The 24606-nt window shown below is 41.4% G+C and overlaps 1 protein-coding gene across 1 annotated transcript in view; it reads right to left on the bottom strand.

The window, feature by feature from the left end:
* Positions 1–24606, bottom strand: part of SPIDR (scaffold protein involved in DNA repair) — a 1635101-nt gene that overhangs the window by 646677 nt on the left and 963818 nt on the right. The gene's annotated exons all lie outside the window — the stretch shown is intronic.

The raw sequence follows: 24606 nt of genomic DNA, 5'->3' as shown, positions 1-24606 counted from the left end.
CTGAATTTAAAGGGTATAAACTAGAGCAGCACTGCTTAGAAATAAACATAGTAATTGAAACCAAGAAATACTGTTCACACAAAGATATCAACACACAGAAAGATGAACAATAACCATATACTATAAATCTGCAGGGGTTAAACATATAGAGTTGCAGGGTCACTAATATTAAATTACGTACAAAATTAGAGAATCTAATTTTTCCACTATAATGTCCCTTTAACCATTCCCATGCCAAAAACAAAATTTTTGCTTACCTGATAAATTTCTTTCTTTACGGATATGGAGAGTCCTTCAATTACTAGTGGGAATATCACTCCTGGCCAGCAGGAAGAGGCAAAGAGCACCACAGCAAAGCTGTTAAAAGTCCCTCCCCTACCCATAATCCCCAGTCATTCGACCGAAGGGAAATGGAAAAAGGAATAACACAAAGGTATAGAGGTGTCTGAAGTTTAGTAAAAAAATAATTGTCTAAATTAAGGGTGGGGTCGTGGACTCTTCATGTCTGTAAAGAAAGAAATTTATCAGGTAAGAATACAATTTGTTTTCTTTCCTAAGATATGGAGAGTCCACAACGTCATTCAATTACTAGTGGGAACCAATACCCAAGCTAGAGGACACAGAATGAATAGGGAGGCAAAACAAGACAGGCAGACCTAAACAGAAGGCACCATTGCTTGAAAAACCATTCTCCCAAAAGAGGCCTCTCAGCCTAGGCAAAAGTATCAAATGTGAAACATTTGGGAAAATTATGCAAAGAAGACCAAGTTGCAGCCTTGCAAATCTGTTGCACAGAAGCTTTATTTTAGAAAGTCCAAGAAAAGGAGACAGCCCAAGTGGAATGAGCCGTAATTCTCTCAAGAAGCTGCTGACCAGCAGTCTCATAAGCCAAATGAATCATACTTCTCAACCAGAAGAAAAGAGAAGTAGCAGAAGCCTTCTGACCTTACACTTTCCTGAGAAACAAACAAACAGGGCAAAAGACTGGTGAAAATCCTTAGTCGTGTAAAGGTAAAATTTAAAACACACACAACATCCAAGTTGTGAAACAGACATTCCTTATGAGAAGAAGGATAAGGACAGAGAGAAGGAACGCATTGGCTCAAACGGAGCCTGCTACAAAACTTAAGAACAAGGTTAAAGGAGGAGCAGCAGGTTCAAACACAGGCCTGAACCTTTCTCTAGACCATCCTGAAGAAAGGACAAAATTCTAGGAATCCTGACCCTACTCCAAGAGTAGCCCTATGATTCACACCAATCACAGTATATACGCCATACCTTATGGAAAAACTTACAGGCTTACAAACTTGCAACAGGGTCTTAATGGACAACTCAGAAAGACCCACGCTTAGCCAGAACTAAGCGATCAATCTCCAAGCAGTCAGCTTCAGAGAAACGAGATTTGGATGGAGGAAAGAACCTTGAACTAGAAGGTCCTTCCTCAGAGAAAACCTCCAAGATGGAAGAGATGACATCTTCAATAGGTCTGCATACCAGATCCTGCGAGACCATGCAGGAGCTAATAGAATTACTGACGCTCCCTCCTGTCTGATATGAGCAATGACTCGTGGAAGGAGCACAACCGTAGGAAACAGATATGCTAGATCAAACCAAAGGAACTGCCAGAGCATCTATCAGAGCAGCCTGCGGATCTCTAGATCTTGAACCATACCTTGAAAGCTTGGCGTTCTGCCGAGACGCCATCAGATCCAACTCCAGCATTTGAGGGTTAACCCAGAGAACATCTCCGGATGGAGAACCAACTCCCCGGGATGAAAATTTTGTCTGCTCAGTAAATCCACTTCCCAGTTGTCAACTCCTAGAAAATGGATGGCAGATAGACAACAATTGTGAGCTTCCGCTCACTGAATAATCCGAGCCACATCCTCATGGTTAAGGAACTTCAAGTTCCTCCTAGTGGTTGATGTAAGCCACTAAGGTGATGTTGACCAACTGGAACCTGAAAAACCTCCTCCCGAGTCCATAGACCCTATGCCCTTAACGAGTCCCAGACTGCTCCCCAGCCTAGCAGACTGGAGTCTGAGATCACAATCACCCAGGAAGATCTCCAAAAACATGTGCGCTGAGACAGATGCCCCTGAAAAAACCACCACGGGAGAGAGTCTCTTGTCAACTGGACTAGAACTATCCTATGAGACAGATCCAAATGGTCTCCGTTCCATTGTCTAAGCATGCCTAACTGCAGAACTCTCAAATGGAATTGAGTAAAGGGAATGATGTTCATGGAAGCTACATCAGACCAATTACCTCTACAAAGAACTACTGAAGGCCGAACAGTTGACTGTAGAGAAAGACAAGAGGAAAGGATTTTCTGACCCTTCAGAAAATTTTTCATAGATGGAAAATCTATTAAGGTTCCTAAGAAAACTACCCTTTTCCAGATTCACTTTCCATCCGTGGGAATGTAAAAAGACAACAAAGTCTCTGTATAAGAGCTTACTTTGTTGAGAAGATGATGCCTGAACCAAAAAGTCCTCCAGGGAGGATGCCACTGCAATTCCCCAAGAACTGATCACTCCCTGAAAAGAATTCTGGGAGCTGAAGCAAGGCCAAACGGAAGAGCTAAACTGAAAATGTTTGACCAAAAAGGCGAACCTCAGGAACTTGTAATGATCCCTGTAGATGGGAACATGAAGATACACTTCCTTCAGGACTACAGTTGACATTAACTGACCCTCTAGGACCAAAGGAAGAATGGCACCCAGAGAAACTTGTTGAGACACTTTAGGTCTAGAATGAATCGAAAAGTTCCCTCTTTTTTTGGGAACCACAAACAAGTTTGAATAGAATCCTAGACCCTGTTACCTTACTGGAACTGGAACAATCACTCCCAGGGAGAAAATATCCCGAACACAGTTCAGGAATGCCTCTCTTCTTACCTGAGCTGCAGATAATCTAGAGAGGAGAAATCTGCCCTTGGTAGAAATAGATTTGAATTCTATTTTTAACCCTGAGACACTAGGTCCACAGCCGAAGGATCAGGGACATCTCATATCCAAGTTTGACGAAACAGGGAAAATCTGCCCCACACTTGATCCAGACCCTTTATGCTGACTTAGACTCAGCTGCGGGTTTCTTTGATTGCTTCCCCTTGTTTCAAGACCAATTGGATTTCCAAGAAGACTTGGACTGTTACTGCTTGGAAGAGAGAGGGGAAGACCGCTTAAAAGTTGCGAAAAAAACGAAAATGACTTGACATCCTATAGTACTGTTCTTGACTTGAGGTAGAAAAGACCCTTTTCCACTCAAAATATCAAAAATTATTTCTGCCAGACCAGGTGCAAACAAGGTCTACCCTTGTAAGGAAGTGCCAAAAGCTTGGACTTAGAGGTAACATCAGCCCACAAAAATTTAAGCCATAAATTTCTGCAAGCTAATACAGTAAAGCCAGATATCTTGGCTCCCAGTCTAAAAATGTGTATGTAAACATCTAAAATGAGAGAATTGGCTAGTTAGAGAGCATAAATCTTGGATCTCCTCCAAAGAAGTCACTGATAAAATTGATTCAGACAAGGCATTACACCAATAAGATGCAGCACTTGCTACTATGGCAATGCAAACTGCAGGTTGCCATAGAAGACCCTGGTGAACATACATATTTATTTATATATATATATATATATTTATTTTTTAAACTTCCTACTTAAGGCACCATGAATCTTTAATGGAGTCAGCAACAGGAAACATCTTCCAAAAGACGGGAGACGGGGAGGAAGGAATCCCTGGCTGCTCCCATTTCTGTGATAAAATGTCTGTCACACGGTCTGGAAGAGGAAAACACTTCCACAGAGGAAGGAACATCATAGTATTAATTAAGTTTACTAGATTTCTTAGGGTTGACAACAACAGAAGAATCAGAGTCGTCCAAAGTAGCCAAAACCTTCTAAAACAATAAACGAAGGTGTTCAAACTTAAATCTAAAGTTTTACTTCTTCAGTATCAGATAAAGGAATTATACTGTCCGAATCTGAGATTTCACCCTCAGAGGCTACCGACGTATCGTCCTCATCAGACTTATGAGGAAGGGCAACCTGTGTAGCAGCAGGTGGGACTGAAATCTTACTATCTGAATTCTCTAATTTTCCTCTTGAATTTTCCCCTTTAGCATAGGAAAAGCAGATAATGCCACAGATACCACAGAAGATACCTATGCAGCAAATTCTGAAGGCAAATATACGCCTCAAGGAGGCTAAGAGGAACCGCAGGGCACTGCATATGACGCCATTGAGGCTTGGGACGTTTGAGGAGAAAGCTGAGGTATTGCCTGAACAGCAACATCCTAGGAGACATTAGGCTCAGAGGACAAACAATCTATCTTTACACTCAAGAGTTCTTAATAAACATGCAGAATTGTATAGGCACAGCAATTTGTGCCACAAAACATAACAAACATAAAACAGAGGTTTGCACAATAATCTTATTTATTTTATTTAACTTAAGAACTGTCCCTATAAGAAAATACCAGAACTTTTGTTTCAGAGCATAACATTCGCTAAATAAACCAAAATAACAGAGACCTCTACACCTCAGTCCAACACACCTCAGTCCAACTGAAGTGTCCCAAGAAATGAAAACGGTATAGAACTCTCCTGCCGAACAGTAAAAACTTGAGATGTCGGAGAAGACGGCGCTCCGCTTATAACTAAAAGTGGAAGAGCGAGTCACATGACCATCCGGCCGAAGCAGAGGCGCAGCTGAAAAAGAAAGCGCGAGATACAGAAAAAAGAAATAACTACCGTTACTCCCTCAAGTGAGTTCTCTGTATTTAAAAGAGCCGTCTATACACAAAAAACACACCCGCGTCTCATGAGGAGAAAATGTAATGCACAAACACTGATAACTCAAACATGCCCCCCATAATGAGCTACAATCAAAATAAAGGCTAGGAACTTTTATTAACCCTTTAGTCTCCAATAACAGAGCCTGCACCCTGTCACACAGTATCCTATCTAAAGGATATAAAATGTCCTCAAACAGAAAAATGCAGCTAAACATTCCTAAAGTGCAATGTCTCCAATACCTAGAAGACAAAAAAAAGGCACTTACCCGCAGTCTAGCTGTCCGGCAGGAAGACAGCTCACAAGGCGTGAAAGGACACATACCCCTTACAGAGACCTGTAGAAAAAAGAAAGAACAAAGTAGGCACAGCCTTACAAACGTCCTAACTGCTTTAAAGCCACCACTACTCTGCTGCAGAGATTGACGTGGACTACAGCTAAACCCAAATCCTTGCTTGCATGGATAAAAACCCCAAAAAGGAAACATTTCTTCAGACACCAAACTTCACCTTCTCCATTGACAGAGGCAAAGAGAATGGGGATTATGGGTAGGGGAGTGACTTTTAACAGCTTTGCTGTGGTGCTCTTTGCCTCCTCCTACTGGCCAGAAGTGATATTCCAACTAGTAATTGAATGACGTTGTGGACTACTCTCCATATCTTAGGAAAAAAATGGATTTAATATGGATAATTGAACATGTTTGGCTTTACTGTCCCTTCAATAGGATGTACAGTGATTTTAGCATAAAATTCAAATCAGCCAAAAGAATTTCAGAAGCTCTCCGCCTATTGGCTGATTTGAATTTCAAGAATCAAATCAGCCAATAGGAATGTAAGGGACGCCATTTTGAAAAGGCTCCCTTGCATTAAAGATCCAGTGTACAGTGGTGAACGTATGAAGAGGACGCTCCACGCCGAATGTCTTCAAGGATGGATCTGCTCCGCGCTGCTGGGATGAAGATAGAAGATAGAAGACACCGCTTGGATGAAGACTTTTTGCCACCTGGATGAAGAATTCTCGCTGCCTGGATGAGGATGGATGTCCAGACTTCAGAAACTGTGAGTGGATCTTTGAGGGCCAGTGTAAAGTTGTTTTTTTTCTAAATTTGGGTGTTTTTTTTTCTTTTTTTTTTTTTAGATTAGGGTTTTTTTGGGCTTTAGGTAAAAGAGCTGAATGCCCTTTTCAGGGCAGGACAATGCCAATACAAATGCCCTTTTCAGGGCAATGGGTAGCTTAGGTTTTTGTTTGTTTTTTAGAATTAGTTTTTTTTATTTTGGGGGGTTGGTTAGGTGGTGGGTTTTACTGTTGAGGGTCTTTGTATTTTTCTCCAGGTAAAAGAACGGATTTCTTTAGGGCAATGTCCTACAAAAAGCCCTTTTAAGGGCTATTGGTAGTTTATTGTAGACTAGGTTATTTTTATTTTTATAGGGCTATTAGATTAGGTGTAATTGTTTCTATTTTTGATAATTTTGTTAGTATTTGTTATTTTTCGTAATTTGGTATTTTTTATTTATTTGTAATTTTAGACTTACATATTTTTAGTAGTGCTAGGTTTTTTAATGTGTAATTTAGTTTTTTTAATTGGTAGTTATTTTAATTTTAGTATAATAATTTAGTATAATAGTTATGTTAGATAATTGTTAGTTTAAACTTCGCTTTTTTTATTTCACAGGTAAGTTTTTATTTATTTTAAGATCGGGATAAAGGTTAATAGTTTAATTTAGTTTTTTGCGATGTGGGGTGCTGGCGGTTTAGGCGTTATTACATTTTTTTTATAGTGGCGGCATTGTCGTGGAGTGGCGGAATAGGGGTTAATAGCTTTTATTAGTGGCGGTGATGTGGGAGGCCAGAGGTTTAGAGGTTAATAACTTATTAGTGGCGGCAATGTCGGGGAGCGGCGGAATAGGGGTTAATAACTTTATTTCGGTGTCAGCGATGTCAGGGAGTGGCAGATTGGGGTGTTTAGACTTGGGGTTTATGTTAGGTTTAAAGGTAACTTTTTCCCCCCCCATAGACATCAATGGGGTTGCGTTACGGAGCTTTTCATTCCTCGCTTCAGGTGTTAGTTTTATTTCTAACACTCTCTCCCCATTGATGTCTATGGGGAAAGCGTGCACGAGCACGTCGAATCAGCCCTTGGCTTTTGTGCGGTATGGAGCTTAGCGCCACCATATCGCATGCACAAGGAGGCTTTTCAGAAACTCGTAATGACAACGCTAAAAAAGGTGAAATAACACACCTTCTATAGCGCAAATCTCGTAATCTAGGTGTTTGTGACTTAAGTATAGTATTGCATTTTAAATTTATAGATGAGCATTTTAAATTCAATTCATATACTATATATAATTTCACTTGAAAAAAAAACAGAATTTATGCTTACCTGATAAATTTCTTTCTCCTACGGTGTGTCCGGTCCACGGCTTCATCCTTACTTGTGGGAATATTCTCTTCCCCAACAGGAAATGGCAAAGAGAGCACAGCAAAAGCTGCCCATATAGCTCCCCCTCTGGCTCCGCCCCCCAGTCATTCGACCGACGGTTAGGAGAAAAAGGAGAAACTGTAGGGTGCCGTGGTTACTGTAGTGTACAGAAATAAAATTTTTTAAACCTGACTAAAAGCCAGGGCAGGCCGTGGACCGGACACACCGTAGGAGAAAGAAATTTATCAGGTAAGCATAAATTCTGTTTTCTTCTACATTGGTGTGTCCGGTCCACGGCTTCATCCTTACTTGTGGGAACCAATACCAAAGCTTTAGGACACGGATGAAGGGAGGGAACAAGTCAGGTTACCTAAACGGAAGGCACCACGGCTTGCAAAACCTTTCTCCCAAAAATAGCCTCCGAAGAAGCATAAGTATCGAATTTGTAAAATTTGGTAAAAGTATGCAGAGAAGACCAAGTCGCTGCCTTACATATCTGATCAACAGAAGCCTCGTTCTTGAAGGCCCATGTGGAAGCCACAGCTCTAGTAGAGTGAGCTGTAATTCGTTCAGGAGGCTGCCGTCCGGCAGTCTCATAAGCCAATCGGATGATGCTTTTCAGCCAAAAAGAAAGAGAGGTAGCAGTAGCTTTCTGTCCTCTCCTCTTACCAGAATAAACGACAAACAAAGATGAAGTCTGTCTGAAATCCTTTGTTGCTTCTAAGTAGAATTTTAAAGCACGGACCACATCTAAATTGTGTAACAAACGTTCCTTCTTCGAAACTGGATTCGGACACAGAGAAGGAACAACTATTTCATGGTTAATATTCCGGTTGGAAACCACTTTTGGAAGAAAACCAGGTTTGGTACGCAAAACAACCTTATCTGTATGGAATACCAGATAGGGTGAATTACACTGCAAAGCAGACAATTCAGAAACTCTTCTAGCAGAAGAAATAGCAACCAAAAACAGAACTTTCCAAGATAGTAACTTAATATCTATGTAATGTAAAGGTTCAAACAGAACCCCTTGAAGAACTGAAAGAACTAAGTTTAGACTCCATGGAGGAGTCATGGGTCTGTAAACAGGCTTGATTCTGACTAAGGCCTGTACAAATGCCTGTACATCTGGCACTGCTGCCAGACGTTTGTGTAACAACACAGACAGAGCAGATATCTGTCCTTTTAGAGAGCTCGCTGACAACCCTTTATCCAAACCCTCTTGGAGAAAGGAGAGAATCCTAGGAATTTTAATTTTACTCCAAGAGAATCCCTTGGATTCACACCAACAGATATATTTTATCTATATTTTATGGTAAATTTTCCTAGTCACAGGTTTTCTGGCTTGGACCAGAGTATCTATAACTGAAACTGAAAACCCACGCTTAGATAAAATCAAGCGTTCAATTTCCAGGCAGTCAGTTGCAGAGAGACTAGATTTGGATGTTCGAATGGACCATGTACTAGAAGATCCTGTCTCAAAGGTAGCTTCCATGGTGGAGCCGATGACATATTCACCAGGTCTGCATACCAAGTCCTGCGTGGCCATGCAGGAGCTATCAGAATCACAGAGGCCTTCTCCTGTTTGATCCTGGCTACGAGCCTGGGAAGGAGAGGAAACGGTGGAAACACATAAGCTAGGTTGAACGACCAAGGCGCCACCAATGCATCCACCAGTGTCGCCTTGGGATCCCTGGATCTGGACCTTGAAGTTCTGACGAGACGCCATCAGATCCATGTCTGGAATGCCCCATAATTGAGTTAACTGGGCAAAGACCTCCGGGTGGAGTTCCCACTCCCCCGGATGGAAAGTCTGACGACTCAAATAATCCGCCTCCCAGTTGTCTACTCCTGGGATGTGAATTGCAGATAGATGGCAGGAGTGATCCTCCGCCCATTTGATGATCTTGGATACCTCTTTCATCGCCAAGGAACTCTTTGTTCCCCCCTGATGATTGATGTATGCTACAGTCGTCATGTTGTCCGACTGAAATGTTATGAATCCAGCCTTCGCTAGTTGAGGCCAAGCCCGGAGCGCATTGAATATCGCTCTCAGTTCCAGAATGTTTATCGGGAGAAGAGACTCTTCCCGAGACCATAGACCCTGAGCTTTCAGGGAGTCCCAGACCGCGCCCCAGCCTAAAAGACTGGCGTCAGTCGTGACAATGACCCACTCTGGTCTGCGGAAACTCATTCCCTGAGACAGGTGATCTTGAGTCAACCACCAACGGAGTGAGTCTCTGGTTAACTGGTCTACTTGAATCTGGGGAGACAAGTCTGCATAATCCCCATTCCACTGTCTGAGCATGCACAGTTGCAATGGTCTTAGATGAATTTGAGCAAAGGGAACCACGTCCATTGCTGCAACCATTAGTCCTATTACCTCCATGCACTGAGCTATGGAAGGCTGAGGAATAGATTGAAGAACTTGACAAGCATTTAGAAGCTTTAATTTTCTGACCTCTGTCAGAAAAATCTTCATTTCTACAGAATCTATTATTGTTCCCAGAAAGGGAACCCTTGTGGACGGGGACAGGGAACTCTTTTCTACGTTCACCTTCCACCCGTGAGACCTGAGAAAAGCTAATACAATGTCTGTATGAGCCCTTGATCTGGAAAGGGACAACGCTTGGATTAGGATGTCGTCTAAGTAAGGTGCCACTGCAATGCCCCTCGGTCTTAGAACCGCTAGTAGGGACCCTAGCACCTTTGTGAAAATTCTGGGAGCAGTGGCTAAACCGAATGGAAGAGCCACGAACTGGTAATGTTTGTCCAGAAAGGCGAACCTTAGGAACTGATGATGATCTTTGTGGATAGGAATATGTAGATACGCATCCTTTAAGTCCACGGTAGTCATGTATTGACCCTCCTGGATTGTTGGTAAAATCATTCAAATGGTTTCCATTTTGAACGATGGAACTCGGAGGAATTTGTTTAGAATTTTTAAATCCAGAATTGGCCTGAAAGTTCCCTCTTTTTTGGGAACCTACGAACAGGTTTGAGTAAAACCCCCGACCTTGTTCCACTGATGGAACTGGGTTTATCACTCCCATCTTTAATAGATCTCCTACGCAATGTAAGAATGCCTGTCTCTTTATCTGGTCTGAAGATAAGCGAGACATGTGGAACCTTCCCCTTGGAGGAATTTCCTTGAACTCTAGAAGATAACCCTGAGAAACTATTTCTAGTGCCCAGGGATCCTGAACATCTCTTGCCCAAGCCTGAGCAAAGAGAGAAGGTCTGCCCCCTACTAGATCCGGTCCCGGATCGGGGGCTACCCCTTCATGCTGTTTTGGTAGCAGCAGCAGGCTTCTTGGCCTGTTTACCCTTGTTCCAGCCTTGCATTGGTTTCCATGCTGGTTTAGACTGGGAAGCGTTACTCTCTTGTCTAGAGGCTGCAGAGTTAGGAGACGGTCCGTTCCTGAAATTGCGAAAGGAACGAAAATTAGATTTGTTCTTAGCCTTGAAAGGCCTATCCTGTGGGAGGGCATGGCCCTTTCCCCAAGTGATATCTGAAATAATCTCCTTCAATTCTGGCCCAAAAAGGGTCTTACCTTTGAAAGGAATATTAAGCAATTTTGTCTTGGACGACACATCCGCCGACCAAGATTTTAGCCAAAGCGCTCTGCGCGCCACAATTGCAAAACCTGAATTTTTCGCCGCTAATTTCGCCAATTGCAAAGCGGCATCTAAAATAAAGGAATTAGCCAACTTTAGTGCGTGAATTCTGTCCATGACTTCCTCATATGGAGTCTCCTTATTGAGCGAATTTTCTAGTTCCTCGAACCAAAAAGACGCCGCCGTTGTGACAGGAATAATGCACGAAATTGGCTGGAGAAGGAAACCTTGCTGAACAAATATCTTTTTAAGCAATCCTTCCAATTTTTTATCCATAGGATCTTTGAAAGCACAACTGTCCTCAATGGGAATAGTCGTGCGCTTGGCCAACGTAGAAACTGCCCCTTCAACCTTAGGGACTGTTTGCCATGCGTCCCTTCTGGGGTCGACAATGGGGAACATTTTCTTAAATATAGGAGGTGGAACAAAAGGTATACCTGGCTTCTCCCACTCCTTAGTCACTATGTCCGCCACCCTTTTGGGTATCGGAAAAGCATCAGTGTGCACAGGGACCTCAAGGAATTTGTCCATTTTGCACAATTTCTCTGGAATCACCAAAGAGTCACAATCGTCAAGAGTAGTTAGCACCTCCTTAAGCAGGGCGCAGAGATGTTCTAACTTAAATTTAAACGTCACGATATCAGGTTCTGCCTGCTGAGAAACTTTTCCTGAATCAGAAATTTCTCCCTCAGACAGACACTCCCTCACTGCCAATTCTGACTGGTGTGAGGGTATAACAGATAAATTATCGTCAGCGCACACTTGCTCATCCTCTGTATTTAAAACTGAGCAATCACGCTTTCTTGGAAATGCTGGCAGTTTGGATAAGAGATTAGCTATAGAATTATCCATTACTGCCATTAATTGTTGCATAGTAACAAGCATTGGCGCGCTAGATGTACTAGGTGTCGCCTGCGCGGGCATAACTGGTGTTGACACAGAAGGAGAGGATGATGAACTATCCCCACTACCTTCATTTGAAGAATCATCTTGGGCAACCTTATTAAATGTGACAGTACTGTCCTTACTTTGTTTGGACGCCATGGCACAATTTTCACATACATTTAAAGGGGGAACCACCTTGGCCTCCATACACACAAAACATGTTCTATCTGAAGGTACAGACATGTTAGACAGACTTAGACAGGCTATTAATGCAATAAAACCATTTTTAAACAAAACCGTTACTGTCTCTTTAAATACTAAAAAGAGTACACTTTATTTCTGAATTTTTGAAAAACTATGAAGGAAATATCCGATCTTTACAAAATTGTTCAATTTACCAGTTTAAACCCACTACAGTCCCTGCCACAGCCTTTGCTGCGGCTTTACCTTTCCTTGGGGGTTATTCACCACAGAAATAAGCCTTCTAGAATCGTTTTTTATGGCCACAGGACCCTCTCACATGAAGCTGCATGCACTGCTTCCAGAAGTAACTGTGCAACTAAGGCGCGAAAATGAGGCCTCCTCCTTCTGCATACCAGAGTGAAGGGGCCTTCCTGACTAGATTAGGTGTCTAAACGACTGCCAGGCGTAATAAAAACGTTCCCAAAAGTGTTTCCAAGTTCCAAAACACTCCAAAAGTCATATAACATTGTATAAATCAATCGATTTAGCCCACAATAGTGTCAACCAGTATATAGCCCATTTATAAGCCTTCATTCTGTTATGAGTCTAAGAAAATGGCTTACCGATCCCATAAGGGAAAATGACAGTCTTCTAGCATTACTATGTCTTGTTAGAAAAGAGACTAGTCATACCTTGAGCAGAAAAGTCTGCAAACTGTTCCCCCCAACTGAAGTTCTCTGGTTTCAACAGTCCTGCGTGGGAACAGCAATGGATTTTAGTTACTGCTGCTAAAATCATACTCCTCTTTAAACAGAACTCTTCATCACTTTCTGTTGTAGAGTAAATAGTACAAACCGGCACTATTTTAAAATAACAAAGTCTTGATAGAAGAAATAAAAAACTACAACTAACACCACATGCTCTTTACCATCCCCGTGGAGATGCTACTTGTTCAGAGCGGCAAAGAGAATTACTGGGGGGCGGAGTCAGAGGGGGAGCTATATGGGCAGCTTTTACTGTGCTCTCTTTGCCATTTCCTGTTGGAGAAGAGAATATTCCCACAAGTAAGGATGAAGCCGTGGACCGGACACACCAATGTAGGAGAAACATAATTTATGCTTACCTGATACATTTATTTCTCTTGTAGTGTATCCAGTCCACGGATCATCCATTACTTGTGGGATATTCTCCTTCCCAACAGGAAGTTGCAAGAGGATCACCCACAGCAGAGCTGCTATATAGCTCCTCCCCTCACTGCCATATCCAGTTATTCGACCGAAACAAGACGAGAAAGGAGAAACCATAGGGTGCAGTGGTGACTGTAGTTTAATTAAAATTTAGACCTGCCTTAAAAGGACAGGGCGGGCCGTGGACTGGATACACTACAAGAGAAATAAATTTATCAGGTAAGCATAAATTATGTTTTCTCTTGTTAAGTGTATCCAGTCCACGGATCATCCATTACTTGTGGGATACCAATACCAAAGCTAAAGTACACGGATGATGGGAGGGAAAAGGCAGGAACTTAAACGGTAGGAACCACTGCCTGTAGAACCTTTCTCCCAAAAACAGCCTCCGAAGAAGCAAAAGTGTCAAATTTGTAAAATTTTGAAAAGGTGTGAAGCGAAGACCAAGTCGCAGCCTTGCAAATCTGTTCAACAGAGGCCTCATTTTTAAAGGCCCAGGTGGAAGCCACAGCTCTAGTAGAATGAGCTGTAATCCTTTCAGGGGGCTGCTGTCCAGCAGTCTCATAGGCTAAGCGTATTATGCTCCGAAGCCAAAAGGAGAGAGAGGTTGCCGAAGCTTTTTGACCTCTCCTCTGTCCAGAGTAAACGACAAACAGGGCAGATGTTTGACGAAAATCTTTAGTAGCCTGTAAGTAAAACTTCAAGGCACGGACTACGTCCAGATTATGCAAAAGACGTTTCTTCTTTGAAGAAGAATTAGGACACAATGATGGAACAACAATCTCTTGATTGATATTCCTGTTAGAAACCACCTTAGGTAAAAACCCAGGTTTGGTGTGCAGAACTACCTTGTCTGAATGAAATATCAGATAAGGAGAATCACAATGTAAGGCAGATAACTCAGAGACTCTTCGAGCCGAGGAAATAGCCATCAAAAACAGAACTTTCCAAGATAAAAGTTTAATATCAATGGAATGAAGGGGTTCAAACGTAACTCCCTGAAGAACTTTAAGAACCAAGTTTAAGCTCCACGGGGGAGCAACAGTTTTAAACACAGGCTTAATCCTAACCAAAGCCTGACAAAATGCCTGGACGCCTGGAACTTCTGCCAGACGCTTGTGCAAAAGAATAGACAGAGCAGAGATCTGTCCTTTTAAAGAACCAGCTGATAAGTCTTTGTCCAAACCCTCTTGGAGAAAGGACAATATCCTAGGAATCCTAACCTTACTCCATGAGTAACTCTTGGATTCACACCAATAAAGATATTTACGCCTTATCTTATGGTAGATTTTCCTGGTGACAGGCTTCCGAGCCTGTATTAAGGTATCAATGACTGACTCAGAGAAGCCACGCCTTGATAGAATCAAGCGTTCAATCTCCATGCAGTCAGTCTCAGAGAAATTAGATTTGGATGATTGAAAGGACCTTGTATTAGAAGGTCCTGCCTCAGAGGCAGAGTCCATGGTGGAAGAGATGACATGTCCACTAGGTCTGCATACCAGGTCCTGCGTGGCCACGCAGGCGCTATCAGAATCACTGATGCTCTCTCCTGTTTGATTTTGGCAATCAGTCGAGGGAGCAGAGGAAACGGTGGAAACACATAGGCCAGGTTGAAGAACCAAGGAGCTGCTAGAGCATCTATCAGCATTGCTCCCGGGTCCCTGGACCTGGATCCGTAACAAGGAAGCTTGGCGTTCTGGCGAGACGCCATGAGATCCAGTTCTGGTTTGCCCCAACGATGGACCAGTTGAGCAAACACCTCCGGATGGAGTTCCCACTCCCCCGGATGAAAAGTCTGACGACTTAGAAAATCCGCCTCCCAGTTCTCTACGCCTGGGATGTGGATCGCTGACAGGTGGCAAGAGTGAGACTCTGCCCAGCGAATTATCTTTGAGACTTCTAACATCGCTAGGGAACTCCTGGTTCCCCCTTGATGGTTGATGTAAGCCACAGTCGTGATGTTGTCCGACTGAAATCTGATGAACCTCAGTGTTGCTAACTGAGGCCAAGCTAGAAGAGCATTGAATATTGCTCTTAACTCCAGAATATTTATTGGGAGGAGTTTCTCCTCCTGAGTCCACGATCCCTGAGCCTTCAGGGAGTTCCAGACTGCGCCCCAACCTAGAAGGCTGGCATCTGTTGTTACAATCGTCCAATCTGGCCTGCGAAAGGTCATACCCTTGGACAGATGGACCCGAGAAAGCCACCAGAGAAGAGAATCTCTGGTCTCTTGATCCAGATTTAGTAGAGGGGACAAATCTGAGTAATCCCCATTCCACTGACTTAGCATGCATAATTGCAGCGGTCTGAGATGCAGGCGCGCAAATGGCACTATGTCCATTGCCGCTACCATTAAGCCGATTACTTCCATGCACTGAGCCACTGACGGGCGTGGAATGGAATGAAGGACACGGCAAGCATTTAGAAGTTTTGATAACCTGGACTCCGTCAGGTAAATTTTCATCTCTACAGAATCTATAAGAGTCCCTAGGAAGGAGACTCTTGTGAGTGGTGATAGAGAACTCTTTTCCACGTTCACTTTCCACCCATGCAACCTCAGAAATGCCAGAACTATCTCTGTATGAGACTTGGCAATTTGAAAGCTTGACGCCTGTATCAGGATGTCGTCTAGATACGGAGCCACCGCTATGCCTCGCGGTCTTAGAACCGCCAGAAGTGAGCCCAGAACCTTTGTAAAAATTATCGGGGCAGTGGCCAACCCGAAGGGAAGAGCTACAAATTGGTAATGCCTGTCTAGAAAGGCAAACCTTAGGAACCGATGATGATCTTTGTGAATCGGTATGTGAAGGTAGGCATCCTTTAAGTCCACTGTGGTCATGTACTGACCCTCTTGGATCATGAGTAGGATGGTCCGAATAGTTTCCATTTTGAATGATGGAACTCTGAGGAATTTGTTTAAGATCTTTAGATCCAAGATTGGTCTGAAGGTTCCCTCTTTCTTGGGAACCACAAACAGATTTGAATAAAATCCCTGTCCTTGTTCCGTCTGCGGAACTGGATGGATCACTCCCATTACTAGGAGGTCTTGCACACAGCTTAGGAATGCCTCTTTCTTTATCTTGTTTGCTGATAACCTTGAAAGATGAAATCTCCCTTGTGGAGGAGAAGCTTTGAAGTCCAGAAGATATCCCTGAGATATGATCTCCAACGCCCAGGGATCCTGAACATCTCTTGCCCACGCCTGGGCGAAGAGAGAAAGTCTGCCCCCCACTAGATCCGTTTCCGGATAGGGGGCCGTTCCTTCATGCTGTCTTGGGGGCAGCAGCAGGCTTTCTGGCCTGCTTGCCCTTGTTCCAGGACTGGTTAGGTTTCCAGGCCTGTCTGGAATGAGCAACAGTTCCCTCTTGTTTTGAAGCGGAGGAAGTTGATGCTGCTCCTGCCTTGAAATTTTGAAAGGAACGAAAATTAGACTGCTTGGCCTTTGATTTGGCCCTGTCCTGAGGAAGGGTATGACCCTTGCCTCCAGTAATGTCAGCAATAATTTCCTTCAAGCCAGGCCCGAATAAGGTCTGCCCCTTGAAAGGAATGTTGAGTAATTTAGACTTTGAAGTCACGTCAGCTGACCAGGATTTAAGCCATAGCGCCCTACGCGCCTGGATGGCGAATCCGGAATTCTTAGCCGTTAGTTTAGTCAAATGAACAATGGCATCAGAAACAAATGAGTTAGCTAGCTTAAGCGTTCTAAGCTTGTCAATAAATTAATTCAATGGAGCTGTCTGGATGGCCTCTTCCAGGGCCTCAAACCAGAATGCCGCCGCAGCAGTGACAGGCGCAATGCATGCAAGGGGCTGTAAAATAAAACCTTGTTGAATAAACATTTTCTTAAAGGGACAGTAAACCTTAAAAATAATGTTATATAATTCTGCACATAGTGCAGAATTATATAACATTATATTAGCCAAATATTATTTAAACGTAATTTCCCCTATTAATTTTTACTGTCACAGGAGCGAGCTGCACTTAGTCTTATGGCGCGGTCGGGCCGGGCTGTGACTATACAGCTGGCCCGATGCGCTGAGGAAATATAACAGACCCGCTCAGCAGAGAGCGGGTCTGTGAAACAGCGCTTTCTTTTAAAAATTAATAGGGGAAATTACGTTTAAATAATATTTGGCTAATATAATGTTATATAATTCTGCACTATGTGCAGAATTATATAACATTATTTTTAAGGTTTACTGTCCCTTTAAGGTAACCCTCCAATTTTTTATCCATTGGATCTGAAAAAGCACAACTGTCCTCAACCGGCATAGTGGTACGCTTTGCTAAAGTAGAAACTGCTCCCTCCACCTTAGGGACCGTCTGCCATAAGTCCCGTGTAGTGGCGTCTATTGGAAACATTTTTCTAAATATAGGAGGTGGGGAAAAGGGCACACCGGGTCTATCCCACTCCTTGCTAATAATTTCTTTAAGCCTTTTAGGTATAGGAAAAACGTCAGTACACACCGGCACCGCATAGTATGTATCCAGCCTACACAATTTCTCTGGAATTGCAACTGTGTTACAGTTATTCAGAGCAGCTAATACCTCCCCAAGCAATACACAGAGGTTCTCAAGCTTAAATTTAAAATTAGAAATCTCTGAATCAGGTTTCCCCGAGTCAGAGATGTCACCCACAGACTGAAGCTCTCCGTCCTCATGTTCTGCATACTGTGACGCAGTATCAGACATGGCTCTAACAGCATTTGCGCGCTCTGTATCTCTCCTAACCCCAGAGCTATCGCGCTTGCCTCTTAATTCAGGCAATCTAGATAATACCTCTGACAGGGTATTATTCATGATTGCAGCCATGTCCTGCAAGGTAATCGCTATGGGCGTCCCTGATGTAATTGGCGCCCTATTAGCGTGCGTCCCCTGAGCGGGAGGCGAAGGGTATGACACGTGGGGAGAGTAAGTCGGCATAACTTCCCCCTCGACAGAACCCTCTGGTGATAATTCTTTTATAGATAAAGACTGATCTTTACTGTTTAAGGTGAAATCAATACATTTAGTACACATTCTCCTATGGGGCTCCACCGTGGCTTTCAAACATAATGAACAAGTAGGTTCCTCTGTGTCAGACATGTTTAAACAGACTAGCAATGAGACTAGCAAGCTTGGAAAACACTTTAAAACAAGTTTACAAGCAATATAAAAAACGTTACTGCGCCTTTAAGAAACACAAATTTTCCCAAATGTTGAAATAACAGTGAAAATATGCAGTTACACTAACGAAATTTTTACAGTGTATGTAATAAGTTAGCAGAGCATTGCACCCACTTGCAAATGGATGATTAACCCCTTAATACCAAAAACGGAATAACAAATGACAAAAACGTTTTTTAAACAGTCACAACAACTGCCACAGCTCTACTGTGGCTTTTTACCTCCCTCAATACGACTTTTGAAGCCTTTTGAGCCCTTCAGAGAAGTCCTGGATCATGCAGGAAGAAGCTGGATGTCTGTGTCTGTCATTTTTGCTGTGCAAAAAAACGCTAAAATAGGCCCCTCCCACTCATATTACAACAGTGGGAAGCCTCAGGGAACTGTTTCTAGGCAAAATTCAAGCCAACCATGTGGAAAAACTAGGCCCCAATAAGTTTTATCACCAAACATATGTAAAAAACGATTAAACATGCCAGCAAACGTTTTAAAATACACTTTTATAAGAGTATGTATCTCTATTAATAAGCCTGATACCAGTCGCTATCACTGCATTTAAGGCTTTACTTACATTACTTCGGTATCAGCAGCATTTTCTAGCAAATTCCATCCCTAGAAAAATATTTTAACTGCACATACCTTATTACAGGAAAACCTGCACGCTATTCCCCCTCTGAAGTTACCTCACTCCTCAGAATATGTGAGAACAGCAAAGGATCTTAGTTACTTCTGCTAAGATCATAGAAAACGCAAGCAGATTCTTCTTCTAAATACTGCCTGAGATAAACAGTACACTCCGGTACCATTTAAAAATAACAAACTTTTGATTGAAGAAATAAACTAAGTATAAAACACCACAGTCCTCTTACGACCTCCATCTTAGTTGAGAGTTGCAAGAGAATGACTGCATATGGCAGTGAGGGGAGGAGCTATATAGCAGCTCTGCTTTGGGTGATCCTCTTGCAACTTCCTGTTGGGAAGGAGAATATCCCACAAGTAATGGATGATCCGTGGACTGGATACACTTAACAAGAGAAACAAACATTAAAACCCCCCAAAAAGGTACATAATCCGTTACTAAAAACGAATCCTCACTGAACCATCAATAAAATAAATAACTCCTCACACTAACAGTGCCTGCAAAAACGGCTATAAAAACCTCTACCCTTATCGGAATAATAAAAAACGCTACCCTGCAGAGTTTCAGCTGCATAAGTGCCAAATGTTTCCCTTCTACATAGAAAAATAAAACTGGCACCTTAATATTTATTTGCCCGGCAGTAGGACGGCTCACCTGGTTTGAGAGGATGCCATCCATCACATGGACCTGTGGAAATACAGAAAGACTGAGTAAACTTACTCAGGCTATCTAAATAGGGCAGCAAATTTTTTGGGGAAACGCAGTGAGGATTGTACCCCACAAGTTCCCAATTGCTTAAAAGCCACCACTGCCTTACTGAAGAGACTGACATGGGCTAAGGCTAGACCCTTTAGAAAGATCAGAGCAAACCTACTCTGCTTTAAAATAAAAAAATCTTGATTGTAGATCAGACACCAAAACTTCACCTCCTACTTGCACCGTAGGCAAAGAGAATGACTGGAGGTTATGGGTAAGGGAAGTGACATATATAGCAGCTTTGCTGTAGTGCTCTTTGCCTCCTTCTGCTGGCCAGGAGTGATGTTCCCACTAGTAATTGATGATTCCGTGGACTCACCATATCTTAGGAAAGAAAAACAGGCAACAGACAAGTGCTTCAGATTTGCATCAAGGCAAGTGCTTAAGATTTGGCTCAGGGATTATCAATAGAAATTGGAGTTTCTGTGACAGCTCAGACATTGCTAAGGACATTGCATAATGTCAACTTCTATGGACAGCATCTATGGAAAAAAACCCTTGCTTGTGCTTTCGGCACAAAAGTGCAAGATTAAACTTTGCTAAATAACATGAAAAGCCTGATGAATACTGGAAGCACATTATTTGGTAAGATGGCCAAGACCAAGATACAATTTTTCGGCTCAGATGGGGTGCAGCATGTTTGGTGTGAACCTGGTCAAGATTATGACAGTGAATGCATAGTCCCAACAGTGAATCATGGAGGTGGGAGTATGACGATATGGGGCTGCATGACTGCAAAAGGTGTTGGGGAGAAGACATTTATAGATGTCACCATGAATGCCTGGGATATACCAAAATACTGGCTGACAAGATGACTCCCAGTCTTCAGAAGTATGGCAGAGGAATAGTCCATCATGATAACGATCAAAAGCACACTGCCAAAGTCACAAAGGAGTAACAAGTGAAAACTATGACCTGGCCAAGTATTTCACCTGACTTGAATCCAGTAGAACACATTTGGGGTATTTTAAAGAGAATGGTAGAGCTACACAACCCCTCCAGCAAAGAGCAGCTGAAAAAAAAATGATCTCTGAATCTCCAGAAATGTGTACGACACTGGTTTCTTCCATGCCAAGGAGGATTGAGTCTGTCATCAAAAATAAAGGTGGACAAGCAAAGTATTGAAAAAAATAATAGATTTGAATGTCAGTAATGAAAGGTGCACTGACTTTTGTTGCATTGATTTCCTGCTTTGGGGCCGGTATTTTTAATATAGTAAATGTAAACTGTAAGTTTTTAATTTTACATAAGAGCAAATACCCTACTGTAAAACTTAGACGTAATGCAGTTACTGTTAGGTTATACAATTTTGAATCATTTGACATTTAAGTGATATTGCACTGGGGTGTACTCACTTCTGTTGTATACTGTACATTGTTTCCCTTTTTCATATTGTAACACGAGTACTCCTTTGCTATTTTAGCACTTATTTTTGTTGCTCAAAGTCACTCTTATACAGTATATGCTTTGCTTTTGCATATGTTTTACTCATTTTTTTTTACCCTATCTGGGTCAATAATTCCACCAAGTGTACACTTGCTTTTTGCAATGGCCACTTTTTCATGCGCTATATAAGACTTGCTTATTCCATTTTTAATCCTATATTCTACTATTTATGTTTTATTTGATTTTATATTGTCAGAATAAATCTGTTTTAATCCTTCTTATATACAAACTTTAGCCTTTTTTTGGCGCTCCTAACTCCGCTCCTCTTGTCCATTGTTAACAGTTGTGTTAGGTGATCGTTTCTTTTGTAATGAGCTTGTGTGTAACCTCTTTTGGTGCTGTATACTATACTTTTATCCGTTCACTAGTTGGAAAGAAGTGGAAGAAGATTCAAGTAGGTCTTCTAAGTATAATTATTGTTGCTTTTTTTTATTTTTTACTTTATCCTAGATCTGCAAAGCAAAACAACTTTCTTGCTTTGTATTTGAAGTTTTACTGCTCTTTACCAAGGTTTTTTATTCTATGATAGTTCAGGTTTATCAGCAATTTACACTTTATCTCACTTCAATAAATTGAAGCCACTTGTACTGTAGGCTTGCATTCTTTGTTTTGCCAATGTTGTACATTAGCACACATTTTAGAATCATTGTGTAGTAGCAGGAAACACAGCAAAGGCCTGTTGTGCTTGTCTGAATAGCTTTGTTCACAGTCAATAATCTAAGTTTTTTTTTTCTGTCATCAGAAATAATGTGGTGGTGCACTTTGGTAAAATCACTGTCTATAAAGATGATATATTGGTGCAGTAGTAAACTCCAGATCGACAACTATGGCGATGTAAGACCTTTGGTAACTGACATGAAACCAGAGTTTGGGATATCTGTTATCACTTCATCAAGAGCATCCATTCGATTAACAATTACAACATATGACTTATAAGACTCTTCTACAGTAACTATTAACTGTAAAAAGCTATTATTAAAAGATAGATAATACAGTTTTAATGAAATTTAAAAAAAGATATATTTTACAATATCAATCTGTTAAACCCTTTTGTTGCTAAGCCATTTTTACACCCCAGTGACGAGTTGATTTCAAGCTTTTTTTGCTATATACATTTAAATACTATTGTAAGTCTAATTTCAGTGAGTGACCCACAGATTCAGAATACAGGTGGCCCTCGTTTTACAACGGTTCAATTTACACCGTTTCAGAATAACAACCTTTTTTTCCAGTCATGTCACTGCTATTGAAAAGCATTGAGAAGCAGTGCATTTATTAAAATAGCCAGTAGGTGGAGCTGTCCGCTTGTGATGCAGCAAAGCCAAGCAAGCTGAAATTAATCAGTTTAACCAGACCTGAGCTATTGAGCAGATTTCAAAGGAACAAGATCTTCCTGTCTATAACTCAGTCCAGATTGGAATGCATAGAAATAACTGTTTGCAGAAAAATGCAAGTGAAGTCTGTGTTGTGTGATTATTTTATTAGGTTTATAATGCTGTTTAGCAAATGTTTTTGTTCATTTAACTTAGTTTAATTATATATTCTGTGTTGTGTGATTATTTTATTAGGTTTATAATGCTGTCTAGCATTTAAAGTCTTCATTTCAAAGCTTTTAAAATAATGTATTAGGTGTTACTTATGACAATTTTGAGAGGGTCCTGGAACCTATCTCCCTCACTTCCCATTGACTTACATTATAAACTGGGTTTCAATTTACAACGGTTTCGATTTACAACCATTCCTTCTGGAACCTAACCCCGGCGTAAACTGAGGGCTACCTGTATATCATTATTTGATTTCTATTTCATGACATGTGAGATAGTTGCGGCAAAAACTATAAATTGTATATAGAGAGAGAGAGAGATAGATATACCACACACAAAACTTGGAAGTGAACTGCAATCTCATACAAGAGTGGGTACACAATATGACAGTGATAAAATTAACATCTCTTGGTAATCACCTATTACTGTTTAAATCCACTGACAATGGTGGATGCAAAGATCAATAGAGAAAGATCACATATATATGTTAAATACAACACACATGATAGCTAGCACTCACTAGATGAAGACAGAGCAAGTTACAGCATTATATCAAACAATGATAGCCCCAGGTACCATGTCTTCTTCATGACTGGGTGCCTAACCTACAGCCAAGCATGCTATCTTTCATTCAAACACACTAAAATACAAACAGGCTGTCATAGATATTTTGAGCCCTCTCTAGACATATACAAAACACAAAATGTGTAAAGGGTCTGCATCCATGAAACAATATATATTCAGCACTGGGACAATAAAAAAAAAGTCTCTAAAGAAAACAAACTTTGTGAACCAGTTTGATGATGACATAAGCATGAAGGGCATTTGACATGACAGAAGCCTACAGTGTTTCTATGCAATGCTGACCTTCTGTGTCAAGGACTAGCACAAACACTTTGCCAGTCAGCTGGTGCTGTCTCTGCCCTGCTGGGAAGCTCCAGTTTGTTTAAAAACTGCTCTGAATTTATTAACATTCCCTTAGTGAAACATGAAAATGTATATGAGTCCAACTAACAACTTTCAACTCAATTATTTCCACATTAACTATCAAAAACAGAATTGGTAAGTGTGGAGAAACAGGCTAGGAACCATTTGGCTTTAGAATGTTATGGATTTGAGATGATATCATGCATATGTCATGCATGAGAAACTGATATAAAATATATTGAGAGATAAAAGGAGAATATCAAAGTTCTAAAAAATATTTATTACTTTTGTGCGAGCCTACAAAACTTCAGATGGGCATTTATAGAAGTTAATTTAAAGGGGAATAAATGTTTAAAAAGAAAATTGTCTAATATATGCTCAAACATATGCAAGGGCTGGGCTGCCTTCTTGGATGGGTTTATACTTCGAGTGATTTCTTTTGCACTGTGATTGCATACTTAAAGGGACATTAAAACCAAAATTAAACTTTCATTATGCAGATAGTTGAGACTTTTCAAATTACTTCTATTATCAAATTTATTTTGTTCTTTTAGTATATTTTGTGAAAAGCATGCCTGAATAGGTACAGGAGCACAATGTACTACTAGGAGGTAGCTGGTGGTTGATGGCTGCACAATTATGCATCTTGTCATTGGTTTACTAGAAGTGTTCAGCAAACACCCATTGGGTCATTGCTGCTGTGGAGGTAATTTGTGTTTTATTCTTTATTATTGCACTTTTGCATATGTTTAGTTACGCATAGTAAAGCAACTTTGCAATAAACCATTTAAACATTTATTTTGCCCCCATTTCATGTAATATAGTGCTTAACCTTGTTTTTTTCAAATTTTTAGAACTGGGCATTCACACTGTAGACTTCTCAAGGCTAACCATGATTCATAGCTTTCCCTAATTGGATAAGAACTACAAAATAATGCACTTTATACTAACATAATAACTGTGGTTAGCCTTGTCAGCTACAGAATCAAGCCTGGATTGGTTCCTACAGTTTGGTTACTGAAAAGACAGCTGCAGCAAA

The sequence above is a fragment of the Bombina bombina genome, chromosome 5 (assembly GCF_027579735.1).
Source record: "Bombina bombina isolate aBomBom1 chromosome 5, aBomBom1.pri, whole genome shotgun sequence".
In the NCBI taxonomy this organism is placed as follows: Eukaryota; Metazoa; Chordata; class Amphibia; order Anura; family Bombinatoridae; genus Bombina; species Bombina bombina.
Note: the sequence above shows the minus strand (reverse complement) of the source record. Positions and strands in the feature narration are given on the sequence as shown.